The following is a 14,070-nucleotide window of genomic DNA, read 5'->3' as shown; positions in this document are numbered from 1 at the left end:
GTAAACGCAGGCTTAAACCTCCAATTGCCGTACTACAGTGTCACAATCACTTGCATTGCACAGCAATCATGGGTTTAAAAATCAGGTGTTGAGGGGACAACATATCGCCTCTTCACCACCTGTCAAACACATTCTGATCGCTTTTCAGAGGAGTAGCAGTGCCTGCTGCACTTGTGAACGATCCCTTGGTTGCATTCGGCAGCGGCAGCCTTAGGGGTCATTCACACGTAAAGGGTATGAATGGGGGGTGACCAGCGCTATGGAGTGATGGAGACAAATGTATATAGGTGTAGAAGCTGCCACCAACCAGCCCCTAAAAAATTAGGAGCCCACAACATTTGGGAAAAAAAGGAGAGGTTGGAAACGGCGCTACCTGGTATTATAGATGTGCCAAGATGCTACAAAGTGATCTTATTCTTAAACATATAAATGGTGAGACAATATATAATAATAATAAGGTGCAGAGTGCAAAAATGCAGAAACAAAATCGCAGAGACAAAAAATGGGCTAAATGTGATACGACCCAGAAATGCTTGAAGTGCTGTGAGAAAATAAAGCTGATATCACTAAGTGCAAAAAAATATATATATTTTTTTTTTTTGGGAAAGTGTAACAGAATGTATCAGAACAGGTATGTGCACCAGAATCTTGAGTGATAAAAAATGAAAAAAAGTGTCAATAAATGGTATAGTGAAGATAAATGGGGGAGAGGGGGGCCCCCTATACAAAAAATATTTGTGCTGGACTAATGTCCGTGATAAAGTGTGGAGGTGAGTATCAAGGAATATAGGTGCCTGTTCCTAAAGTGTCCACTAGATGTAGCACTCACCCTTAATTTCCACCCTAAATGGCAGAAAATGATACGAGAGTGGATGCAATTCCACACAGGGGTGGATGGGGTCCAAGCTGTGATTACTGAGCCGGGGTTCCTGGAATCCTCCCGGATCGACAAGTCCCATCTAGGTGCTCAAACACAGAGAGAAGATCCACATAGTGTAGTAAGTACAATCAAACAAATAGGCAAGTAGTAAAAACTCACGGTTCAGTCTGATTGATTCAGCAGTATGTTGCAGGGCCTTCCGCACTCCAAGGGAATGGCAGACTGCAGACCGGAAGTGACACGTAGAGTACCGCCCTACGTACGTTTCGTCATTGGACTTCTACTGGAGCAGTCTGACTGACTAGAGTACGTACGTAGGGCGGTATTCTACGTGTCACTTCCGGTCTGCATTCTGCCATTCCCTTGGAGTGCGGAAGGCCCTGCAACATACTGCTGAATCAGACTGAACCGTGAGTTTTTACTACTTGCCTATTGGTTTGATTGTACTTACTACACTATGGGGATCTTCTCTCTGTGTTTGAGCACCTAGATGAGACTTGTCGATCCGCGAGGATTCCAGGAACCTCGGCTCAGTAATCACAGCTTGGACCCCATCCACCCCTGTGTGGAATTACATCCACTCTCGTATCATTTTCTGCCATTTAGGGTGTATATTAAGGGTGAGTGCTACATCTAGTGGACACTTTAGGAACAGGCACCTATGTTCCTTGATACTCACCTCCACACTTTATCACGGACATTAGTCCAGCACAAATATCTTTTGTATAGGGGGCCCCTCTCTCCCCCATTTTTCTTCACTATACCATTTATTGGCACTTTTTTTCATTTTTTATCACTCAAGATTCTGGTGCACATCCTTGTTCTGATACATTCTGTTACACTTCCCAAAAAAAATTTATATTTTTTTGCACTTAGTGATATTAGCTTTATTTTCTCAAAACACTTCAAGCATTTGTGGGGCGTATCACATTTAGCCCATTTTTTGTCTCTGCGATTTTGTTTCTGCGTTTTTGAACTCTGCACCTTATTATTATTATAAATGGATTTTTGTAAAATCTTACCGTAAAATCCTTTTCTCTTAGCTCATTGACAGACGTAGTCCTCGGTGATACAGCACCTTCGGGTTATGTTGCCTCCACAGGAGTAGGACTAGACAGGAAATAAAATGCTCTGGCCACACCCTAGGGGCAGTCCCAGAGGGTATATCCTCTCTCTCTCTGCCTCAGCAAATCAGTTATGTCATAAAAGCAGTCTTTAGAGAATTTAACCCAACCCAACTCAAAAAAACAGAGGGGCGGGTACTACGTCTGTCAATGAGCTAAGAGAAAAGGATTTTACGGTAAGATTTTACAAAAATCCATTTTTCTCTATCGCTCATTGACAGACGTAGTCCTCGGTGATACAGCACCTTCGGAAAGTCCCAGAGCAGTATCACAAATGAGGGGTGGGAAAATGGAAATCAAATCCAAATCTAGAAGGCCCAACCGGTGCCAACTAGAAGTTTACAATGCTCATCCTTAATGATGAGACTCAACAAAAAAAAATTTTCAAACAGAAAAAAACCCTCGAGGTAGACCACCGGTCTCCTCAAATTGCGGCCTGCAAAACCTTGCGGCCAAATGAGGCATCCGCCGATGCCATCACATCAATTTTATAAAATTTTGTAAAAGGTATGTACCGACGACCAGGTGGCCGCTTTACATACCTGGACCACTGACGCCTGATGGCGAAAGGCCCAGGAAGTACTGAGCGCTCGAGTGAAGTGCGCCCTAACAGGGAACGGAGGATTCCGACCCTTAATAGAATCAGCCTGTACCACCGTCTGACTGATCCATGTAGATATGGTTGCGGCAGACACAGGCAACCCCCTTCAAGGGCTATCCGTGATCACAAAAAGTGAGTCCGTCTTACGAAAACCACTTTAGGAAGGAAGGATGGATTCGAAAGAAGAACCACCTTATCCCTATGAACCACCAGATCTGGGGAACGACAGGATAATGCGGCCAGTTCTGACACCCTGCGTACAGAAGTAATGGCCACCAAGAAGGCCACCTTCTGGGAATGTAAGCAAGGGAATCTCCCTAATATCTTCAAAGAGAAGTTTCTGAAGAACCGACCACACTAAATTAAGATACCAGGCGGTAAGGGTGCGCGCACTGGCGGAGCCAGATGTCGCACCCCCTGGATGAAATTCCGCACCAAGGAATGATTAGCCAAAGGTTTCTTGAAAGAAGATTGCTAACGCCGAAAACCTGACCCTTGATCGTGCTCAAGGATAGTTTCTGCTCAACCCCTTGTTGCAGACAGACAAAAATTCGGGTCACCGAATAGGTATGTGGGGGAAATCCAATAGATTCACACCATGCAATATAAGACTTCCATGTGCTGGAAGTCGCTTTCCTTGCTTTAACTGGAGGTAGGAATAACTGAAGCTGACACTCCCTTGTCCTTCAGTACCTGGGTCTCAATGGCCAGGCCATTAAGCCAGCGACTGTAAAGCAAGATGGAAGATCGGTCCCTGAGACCGCAAATCCTCCCTGAGAGGAAGTCTCCAAGGAGCATCCGCGACTAGCCTCGCCAAGTCGGCGTACCAGGCTCGACGAGGTCAATCCGGAATTTCCAGAATAACTGGAATTCCCTCCACCTCTATCCTGCGAAGAAGTTCCCGCAGCAACTTGAGAGGATGGAAGGCATGCCGTAGCTGATACTGCCCCCACGGGGCGATCAGCGTTTATGCTGCGTCCGCTAGAGGATCGTGGCGCGAGCTACAAACCTCCGCACCTTCCTGTTAGGCCAAGGTGCCAACAGATCCACATCCGGGATGTCCCAATGAACGGACAGCTAGGGAAAAAACCTCTGGATGAAGAGGCCATATGCGATTGGATCCGAATCGGGCTGCTCTAGAGCTGCTCGATCCAGTAAATCAGACAAAATCTGATCGCTCTCAGTTCCGATACCCTTATTGGTAATCTGGATACTATCGGAAGAAAGGACTTCCCCTGGTTGAGCATCGGAGACTTCCTGGTCCGCTCGCTCAACCGGATCCGATTGTCCAGGGAATCGGAATTCTGATTCCATTAAAAAAGAATCTCCTTCATTTCGGGTATGAGACTGGGTATACGGTACTGCCTCTAAGAAGGCCACCATCAGTCCCAGCCAATTGACGGACAGCAACTTCCGAATCGTTGACTGAACCTTCTGGAGTTTCCCAGCAAGGAGAAACTCTCTTGCCCAGGATGTATCCAACCTTAGGCCCAGATAGTTCAGTCTCCTGGTGGGAACCAGGGATGATCTTTGGGAAAGCGAAAAAACGCTGATGTCCTGCGATGATGGGGATATAAAGATAGGCATCCTATATGTCTATGGACGCCAGGAAATCTCTTTGATGCAGGGAGGCCACCACTGTACGGATGGACTATTTCTTCCCAAGTCCAGATTTGGACGCACCTTGCCCTCTTTCCTGGGCATTGTGAATAGGTTCGAATAGAACCCCTGAAACCGTTCAATGTTAGAAGGGAAGAATCGCACCGGTGGAAGTGATCGAAACTCGATCCTGTGTCCTCCAGAAACCGGTGAAGACATCCCCCCCCCCACCCCAGAGATGGGTAGGGGCGCATCAGGCTATATTCTTCAGGCTTGGCTGAGCCGGACTCTTTGTTTACCCGACCAGCGCCCTTTGAAACCCCTCTAAAGGGGCTTTGGAGGGTATCGCCTTATCGCCCGCCCTCGCGGAACGAACAACTCTATATGAGCAGAAAAGGAAGGTCCTCGTTAGTTACGAGGTCTTTTTATCCTAACAGTCTGTGGCAAGACAGCAGGTGGTACCGTCTATCCTATAAAGAGGAATTCCTCAAACGGATAGCACCTAGCCATGCGTTTGGAAATAACAGGGGTTTCAAAACGACCCCATTTGGGTAAAGGAAAATCCTTCGCCCTTTTGGTAGGCTAACAAGTACCAAAAAGGAATCTCAGTCTCAGCTACCTCTGCCGGTGTAACCTCAAGACTATAGGTTTCCCGGACGGACACAACTAGTGCATCCACCACTCTTGTGCTATGGCGGAGGCAGAAACATGCTCCTCACTGCTGAGGAGATATTACCTGAGACAACAGCCCCCTAAGAGGGACCTGCAACTGCATTGACCAGCTCCGAATCCGTATCTGAAGTATCTGATAAACAATAGGGGTAGGCGGGGGTCGCTACTTGACCCCCGTCCCTGACAGGCCACCTCCACCCGGGATACCAAAGACTCCAAAACTGCCGATAATGCATTAAAAACAAGTGGGGTACTGGAGGGTCCTGCGGCCACCTTGAGGGGATCAGGTGGGGATACCTATGCGGCAGGGTCAATGATTATACAAGACACTTGCCAGCGACAAAAAAAATGACAAAGTAAAAAAAAAAAACTTTTTTTTTTTTTTTTTGTCCCCCAGTCGCAACAGCGCCCCTCAGTGTTACCTGCCTTTTTGGACCCCACAGAGAGAGAGACAGACCCCAAGGCTCATCCCTGATGCACAGAAGTTTTCATCAGCTTGCTCAGTGCTTGTCTTGTTACAGACAGGAAGTCTTTGGCCCTATTTCCTGGGTAAAAGAGGCGGCTCCGCCCCTTAACACGCCTGCCGGCTCCTCCCCCTGGCTCCATGAGGTGTTTGAGTCACCTCAAACATGGCCGCCCCCATGCTGGAGACACGAGGCTACACCAAAATGGCGGCCTCGTGCGATCTACCAGACAATGGCGGCGGCCTGCACAGAATAGCGGCATGTCTGCAGAAGGATCTCGGCCTCGCAACCCTTCACCCTCATGGTGGTCAGCGTGGTCGGAGGTACCGGACCCTAGCGGGCCGTATGCGGACCGCTGCTTAGCTGGAGGAATGATCTGGAATGCAGTATACATGTATAGACATCGCCCTGTGGCTACTGACAGGTAGGATACCTTATACTATCACAGTAAAGTTCTAGTACTGCCACTGACTACAATCATTTACACATCTTTACAATTAGATTGTCAGCTCCCAAACCAAGCCTCCTGGCTTCTTGTACACAAAAATCACACTCAATTAGGGGGATCTGTGACATGTTGTAGGATAGAGGGGAACCCATCCTTACCATTACAGAGAGGGGCCCGCGTTCACCACAAGACCCGTCAGGGGGAAAGGGGGAACATACTACTCACCATACCGGAACCAGGCGGGCGCCAACTCCTGACAGTACCCCTCTCCACCGAGGTAGGAGGGCTGTCGACCAATACGGGCGCCGTGACTCATGGTCTTTGGCGTTTCAGCGAGACGTTTAACTCGCAGGGTCAGTCCCCGTCCAGTGGGACTATGTCGCGGCCGACCCAGCGCGGAGCTATGGCCTGCACGCGCTCGTAGGCTGAACTGGGGTGACCACTGGATCTCAACATCCAGCCCGTCGCCCAGTTCAGCTTTCTTGCTTGAAGATCTCACAGGAACACTGGAGAAAAAAAGCTGTCTTAAAAAATTATTTTCTAAGAAAAAAATCCTGCCAGGACCGAAGATCCCAGCAAGGTATCTAGGTCCTTACTCCTGACTAGACAGAAAAAAACTGATTTGCTGAGGCAGAGAGAGAGAGGATATACCCTCTGGGACTGCCCCTAGGGTGTGGCCAGAGCATTTTATTTCCTGTCTAGTCCTACTCCTGTGGAGGCAACATAACCCGAAGGTGCTGTATCACCGAGAACTACGTCTGTCAATGAGCGATAGAGAAATATTGTTATTTATAATAAGATCATTTTGTAGCATCTTGGCACATCTATAATACCAGGTAGCGCCGTTTCCAACCTCTCCTTTTTTCCCCCAAACATTCACACGTAAAGTTGGGTGATAAAACCTTGCAGTTGAGGCGTGGTTTTACCACCCCAATTCCTACCCCCTTTAGCTGCTGAGGCAGCAGCCAAAGATATACACATGCTGCAGCAAGAATTAAAGTCCCTGTTGCTCTTGGTGGGTGCAAATCACAACCCAGCCAAGTAAATGGGGCCACTCTGCATGCTTATTTGGGGGCCAAGGGGTTAAAGCAAGGGGTGAGAAAGCAACACAACACTGCCTTCTTTAACCCCTTGTTTGCTGTACTGCACAGGGTTGCAGGGCACTGGCAGAGCGACCTTTACCTGAATGAGTCATGTTTGACAAGTGCTACACCCACCAACCATGAAATGGCGTAAAACTCCTGCTGGTGCTGCGACATGTGTACACCAATGGCCAGGGGTGGGGGTGCGGGTGATGAAAACATGGACTAAACTATGGGGTTTTACCACCCCCCAAACTGAAAGTGTAAATTAACTCCTACTGCTCTGAGTACCCCTATAAGACTGTTTTTAAACAGATGTGCTGCGGTTTACACCATGGGTGCAGCGCATTTTGCAACTTTCCTGGGTTAGCTGCGCTTTGCCATAGATTTCTATTATATCCTGCCGGTGTGTTGCACTTTCTGAAAGCTCCTGCATTCAGAAAGTACACCAAACCCACAGCATATAATATAAGTCTTTGGCTAACCACAGCAAACCCACAGGAAAGCTGCAGGTACACTGCACTGCACCCGCAGTGCGGGTAACCCACAGCACATAAGTGTGAAAGCAGCCCTATACTAATATGCCTAGTGTATTGCTTCACATTGACCTGAAGATCAGGTGGAGTGCAGTTGGCATCACTCCGCATGGAACAGGAGCCAGCACTACAGAGAAGGCATCGGCTTATGTGGCCCTTGGCTCCCCCTTACAGCTTCAACTTTACAAGTAGTCCCTCTGCATTGCACTCTGTTTGATGCTCTGGAATGACACGCCAAAAAGCCCAGACCTCGATCTACCAGTCACCTGTCTGCGATCTACAGGTTGCTAACCCCTGCCCTATAGCAAACAACCAGCAGATGATTCTAAAACCAGCCATACATGGATCGAAATTCCGCTGGTTCAGTAGGGACCGGCTGAATTTCGTTCCATGTATGGGCAGGCAGATCTTACCCAAGTTGATCCATCAATTGACTTGGGTACAACCAGCTTGTTGGATGTTTCTGCATACAAATGAATACAAATGCCAGTGGCTAAATCCGGGAGCAGTAATTTTATTCTGCCAATCTGGAAGGCTCCCTGTTCCCCCCACACCCCTGACAGCAGAATACAATGGCGCTGCGGGAGGCATTGGAAGGAAAGAAAATTGATCAATCAAAGCCTTGCCTACGCTGTTAGAAACCAACTGACAACTTTAGTGTCTACAATGTGATCTTTGAGAATTAATTACTGCAAAGTATATGCAGCTGTATTGTTATTACATGACTTTAACCAGACAAATGAACCAGACAAATTTTGATCCATGTATGGGGGCAGGCTGGTTGTACAGAAGTCGATTTAACGATCCAACTTTTGTGCAACCAGCCTGTTGATTGGGTTGGCTGCTATAGCCAGCAGGACTGATCAGTGTGTTAACAATAACTCAGCAGGAGTGATTGCCCTATCCACATTGAATGAGTGGATGGGGGAATTGGGTCATATTTTTTTTCCTTCAACCCACTGGTTGAAAGACAGAAAATGATGAATCTATGGGCTGCCTAAAGCTCTTTTACTGCTTGTTAAGAATATGCAAATACTTTCATGTCCATAGTCTGTGCACTTAAAATTCACCAAGCAATCTTCAGTTTGCTCATTTACAAATATTGATTTAAATCTGGGTCTGGAATTACTGAATATCCTAGGTAAGGAATAACACACAGATTAAGGAATGTATGTAAATTGGTTTTCAGGCAGCTCAATATTACATGAAGAGCATTGTATTTACCTTATATAATGTCACAGTCATATGATCCAATGCTTTGATGGATGAATGCACCTGCTTCAGCGTTTCAAGCTCCTGCTGTTGTAAAATGATTAGAAATGTAAATTGATTTCAACAAACTTGTACAACAAAAAGCAGTAATTGTTCACCAGTAAAACAAATTGATATGTGATCATTTTTAAATAAAAATACCAATCTTAATAACAGCTGCAATATTAGTGGTTACTAAGCTTTATTGAGATCAGACGTTTCAGCTGGCCTATATAACAACAAGCCGGGTTTCAGTTTGATCCACCAAGTCATTGAAAGATTTTCAACCAAACTTGTAAATTGTGGAACAATAAAATGTGGTCTGTGAATGTAGAATGCACTGCAGCTGCAGAAATTATTCAGCCAGGTTATCCTTTCTGCCTATTTATACACGTATATACATATCATAATTATATAGCTGACCTTACCCAAGCTCAACTGCTGTGTTAAAATTCAGAAGCTGGAGACTGGTGCTCTGACTAAAGTGTTCAACTCCCAAGACATGAAATCCATAGCATATATATCCAGCCACTCAGTGTACTCTTGACAAAATTCCTTTATTGGCTACACATATAAGGCCACAGTATCCAAAATGCAATGCGTTTTTGGCATGAGGAAGGCTAGGTGAGCCGAAACACGTTGCATTTTGGATACGGTGTCCTTTTATGTGTAGCCAATAAAGGAATTTTGTCAAGAGTACACCAAGTCGCAGGCTAAATATGCTATGGGTATCATAATTATGGCCTTTATGAATGGAGAAGGGGGGGGGGGGAAGAGAGAGAGAAAGGGTGGGCATAGTTGAGCACTGTTGATAAATTCCTGCCACTGCTCCTTTAGTGTCGGTTCACACTGATCCGACCCGACTTTGGCGCGGCTTGCAACGACTTCACTTAATGGAAGTCAATGCAAGTCGCTTCGACTTTGCAAAAAAAGGTGCAGGAACTTTTTTCTAAGTCGGAGCGACTTGAGTCGCTCCTATTAGAACAGGAACCATTGCACAGCATGGACCAAGTCGCCTGACAAGTCAGAACAGTGTGAACTGGCATTTAGTTCTTTTAATCCTCACAACACCAAGATTATGGTGACATGGGTGGAAAGGGCAGGGCGATAATAGAGGAGGATTTTAGCTAACAGACGACCAGAGCATAAGGGATACATCCCATTGACTTCAAGTAATGTCCCTTGCTCTGATTTTGTTTTTTCCTTTACTGCATTTAGGCTTTAAGGCAACTTGGTGACCAGCCCTTCTCCTCAACAGACATGCACTATATAATGCTGACAATCATGTCAAGGAATAAAACACAAACACCAGTCCCTGTGGTGCACTCATCTAAAAGATCTCCTAAAGCGGTTATAAACTCAAAAACTAAAATGTAATATATTGCAGTTTGGCAATCTTTAAACGTGGAGGCGACATTAGTTTTCTTTTATTTCTTTTTTCACCTGGTAATCGCCAGTAAAGTGTTTTTTTTTTTTTAAACAGACCAGCAATAGTAGCAGTTAGATTATTGAGACAAATCATTTAACAATGACAGGGGTGCTTGCAATAGTCCGTTTTTATTAATTTATATAAAAAAAAACAAAAAACTTTATTCCAAAAGGTCATTTTCACCTGAAGATCCAATCAGTAATACACATCCTTTGTGGACGGAAGAGCAGCAGAGACACCTTTAGACAGCAGCATTATCAATCTGGGAAGAAGGTAGTGTTAGATGCACTAGCAAATGGACCTAACAAATTGAAGCTAAACACCTTTTGAGCAGTTTCAGAAACATTTTTTCCCCTTTTGGGATAAAGATTTTACATAAATGAATAAAAGCTGACCATTGTAAGCGCCCCTGTCAGTGTAAAAAGTTTGTCTCAACCCTCTAACTGCCACTTTTTCCTGAGAGCTTGGTTTGGTAAAGTGGAACTATACTCACCTAAAACTCCCCACCGGGCCGCATGTGCATTAAAATCCCGGCCTATCCAACCCATTTTAATTTTGGAGATTAAAGTTCCACTTTAAAGGATGTTGGAAAAAATATCAGACATACTGGCCTGACAAACAGGTGAAAAAAAAAGGAAAAAAAAAAATTTAAATAAAAAGGAATACAACCACCACATCTAAGAATTTGTAAGCTGCAATATACATTTTTGTTTTTGGGTTGAACACTGTTTTAATGACAGGCCTGCCTGTGTACTGGCCCAAAGTGGAGATTTTCTAAAACTGGAGCAATCAGAAACTGGTGCCGCTGTACATGGTAGGCAACTTAGCTTCTAACTTCAGCTTTTTCAATTAAGCTTTGACAATTCGGGTCCTTTCACACGAAACGATCCAATCAGATCCGCCTGTCAGTTTTTTAGGCGGATCTGATTGGATCCTCCATGCATCCCTATAGAGAAGCGGATGTCAGTGGAGACATCTCCGCTGACATTCACATCTGATCCTGTCCGTGAAATCCGGACGGATGGAAACCCTATTTTCCATCCGTCCAGTGGATCAGATCGGATGGGATTGGATGAGAACGGACAGGCAGTCCTTTTTCATCCGATTCCCCTATGGAGAGCAGCGGGGCTCTGACACCTCCCTCTCCGCACACAGCGCAGAGACGGAGCTGTCATCTGCCTGCTCAGCGGGGATCTGCGGATCAATAACCGCTGAGCAGAGAACGGAGCTTATCGGAAGGCGGATCGTGTGAAAGGACCCTAAAACCTGGAAGCTGATTGGTTTCTATGCAAAGCTGCACCAGATTTTGCCCTTGGTTTTAGCAAATATCCACTATAGTCAATTAGTAACACACATCCCATTTTGCTCAGCAGGGGACTTGTCCACTGATCCCATGCTGAGCTGTGTGAAGCGGCAGATGACAGGTTATCCTGTCAGGTCAGGTTGTCCTCCTGTTAAGTAGAGGCAACACAGAGAGAGCCCGCTCTGCTCTATGGGAAGCCGGATGTAAACAGAACAGCTGTCCATTTACACCTGACTGCCCTCCGATCCAATCTGGCCAGACGGAGGGGGAAAAGAGCCCTTCATTTTTTGTTTTTTTTTTTGCTGGATCAAACCAGACCTGGAAGTATCCGGGTGTACACGGACACAAGTCCGTTTACATTTGGCAATCTGTAGGAGAATGGAGGGTCTGGCTGGAAAATGGACAGCCTGACCTGATTGGAGCACTTGTGTGAATTGGGGCCAAAACCTACATTTTAGCCACTAGTAATATCCCATTGTTAACTGCTGCAATCATTTCCAAACTAAACTCTTGTGTGTCAAAAGCAGCCACAGCCCAGAATCCTGTTCTGCAAAACACAGCACATCGTCATAGGAAATCTCATATGAAGGGTTACCTGGAGTTGTACACTTTCTTCTGTCATCTCCTTATGTCTTGCACTGCTTGATGGTGTTTGCAACAAATCAGATTTTCTACAAGAAATGGTAAACAGAAAAGTTCATCGGAAATGATCATTCAAACAGTTTTCTACTTGACATGGATAGTATTTCAAATATTTTTGCATGCATGTGTACAGAGAGTTCCGGGTGTATACAAGTCTGAGCAATCGGACTTACTCATTAGAACAGCTTATAGAGCAATGATAGTGCAGGGAGGCATGCCATAGCCTAAAGCGGACTAAACATCTGTCAGTCTGGTGGAAATGGCTGTTTTCACATTCTGGTTGAATCTTTGGACCAGAAAGTTGAGTGTGTGATAGATCAATACATGTACGGTCAGCATAAGGCCAGTGAAAGATGAATATTAATTGTTATGAGCTACTACACATTGATCATCACTGGTCTTCAAAAGGGCCTTACTGAAAGGCCTGGCCAGCACAATGACTTCATGATTAACACACATGCCTTGCAGCACTGGGGACCTCGGTTCTTGTCCAGGACATTATCTGCATGGATTCTGCACATTCTCCCCATGCTCACGTGGGTTTCCTCTAGATAGTCTGCTTTCCTCCAGCCCTCCCAAAGACATACAGGTAGGTTAATTGGATCCTGTCTAAACTGGTCCTTAGTATTCACATGTTACTGCATTCTGCATCTTAGTTCCAGGCTGAGCAATTGGGGAAAGTTAAGAAAAAAAGACCCGATGGCCTACCTTGTAAATGAAAGAAAAAAAAAAATGCCAAGGAAATTCTATGGCAAAGGGTTTTAAGCATATCAGACATGGTCCACATAATCACAGAGAGTCAGATAAGACTGAACAGATATATACCGTACATACTGTACATTTATACAAGGCAATACTTCTGTGAACAGATACATTGGGATCTACTAAACCCCCTATAACCTTTCTGCGCTTCTAGAACACTTCTCCTGTACATCTGCTCTCCTTCTCTACAACACCTCTCCTCCTCTAAAACACTCCCCCCCCCCCCAGAACACCTCTCCTCCTCTAAAACACTTCCCCCCCAGAACACCTCTCCTCCTCTAAAACACTTCCCCCCCAGAACACCTCTCCTCCTCTAAAACACTTTCCCCCCCCCCCAGAACACCTCTCCTCCTCTAAAACACCTCCCCCCCAGAACACCTCTCCTCCTCTAAAACACTTCCCCCCAGAACACCTCTCCTCCTCTAAAACACTTCCCCCCAGAACACCTCTCCTCCTCTAAAACACTTCCCCCCCAGAACACCTCTCCTCCTCTAAAACACTTCCCCCCCAGAACACCTCTCCTCCTCTAAAACACTTCCCCCCCCAGAACACCTCTCCTCCTCTAAAACACTTCCCCCCCAGAACACCTCTCCTCCTCTAAAACACTTCCCCCCCCAGAACACCTCTCCTCCTCTAAAACACTTCCCCCCCCAGAACACCTCTCCTCCTCTAAAACACTTCCCCCCCCCAGAACACCTCTCCTCCTCTAAAACACTTCCCCCCCCAGAACACCTCTCCTCCTCTAAAACACTTCCCCCCCCCAGAACACCTCTCCTCCTCTAAAACACTTCCCCCCCAGAACACCTCTCCTCCTCTAAAACACTTTCCCCCAGAACACCTCTCCTAATCTAAAACACTTTCCCCCAGAACACCTCTCCTAATCTAAAACACTCCCCCCCCCCCCCCCCCAGAACACCTCTCCTCCTCTAGTATTGCTCATCCAAAATATGGTGTGCATGTGGGGAAGGTACTTTCTATATATATGTGCTAATGGAGGGTCTCATCCTTCGAGTCAAAAAGTAGTACATCTATGTATAAATAGGATTTTAGATACCCTGCCAATAAGCACAGAATACATTATAAAAAGTATACCAATTTTTATTTTATCCACTAAAAAAATGTAAATAAAAACATTTTTCTCTTGTGTGTCTATACATTGATGTCCTCAATCATTCTCTACCTAACGGATGCAATCCATGGTGGTTTTAGACAAGACAGTGGGGCCTCTTTCACACGGCCGCTCCGCTGTGTTTGTCCGCTGCGGGACTTTTTTTTTT

At 45.8% G+C, this 14,070-nt stretch overlaps 1 long non-coding RNA gene across 1 annotated transcript in view; it reads right to left on the bottom strand.

The window, feature by feature from the left end:
* The window catches only part of LOC309547494, a 42,204-nt gene extending 30,109 nt beyond the window's left edge, over positions 1-12,095 (bottom strand). The window contains exons 1-2 of the long non-coding RNA XR_014224969.1: positions 11,985-12,095; positions 8,631-8,705 (exon numbers count right to left, since the gene is read on the bottom strand). This is a non-coding gene — a long non-coding RNA (uncharacterized lncRNA). The remainder of the gene's footprint in view (positions 1-8,630; positions 8,706-11,984) is intronic.
* Between the last annotated feature and the right edge of the window lie 1,975 nt (positions 12,096-14,070).

This window comes from Pelophylax lessonae (assembly GCF_965119305.1).
Source record: "Pelophylax lessonae genome assembly, chromosome: 2".
Taxonomy (NCBI): domain Eukaryota; kingdom Metazoa; phylum Chordata; class Amphibia; order Anura; family Ranidae; genus Pelophylax; species Pelophylax lessonae.
Note: the sequence above shows the minus strand (reverse complement) of the source record. Positions and strands in the feature narration are given on the sequence as shown.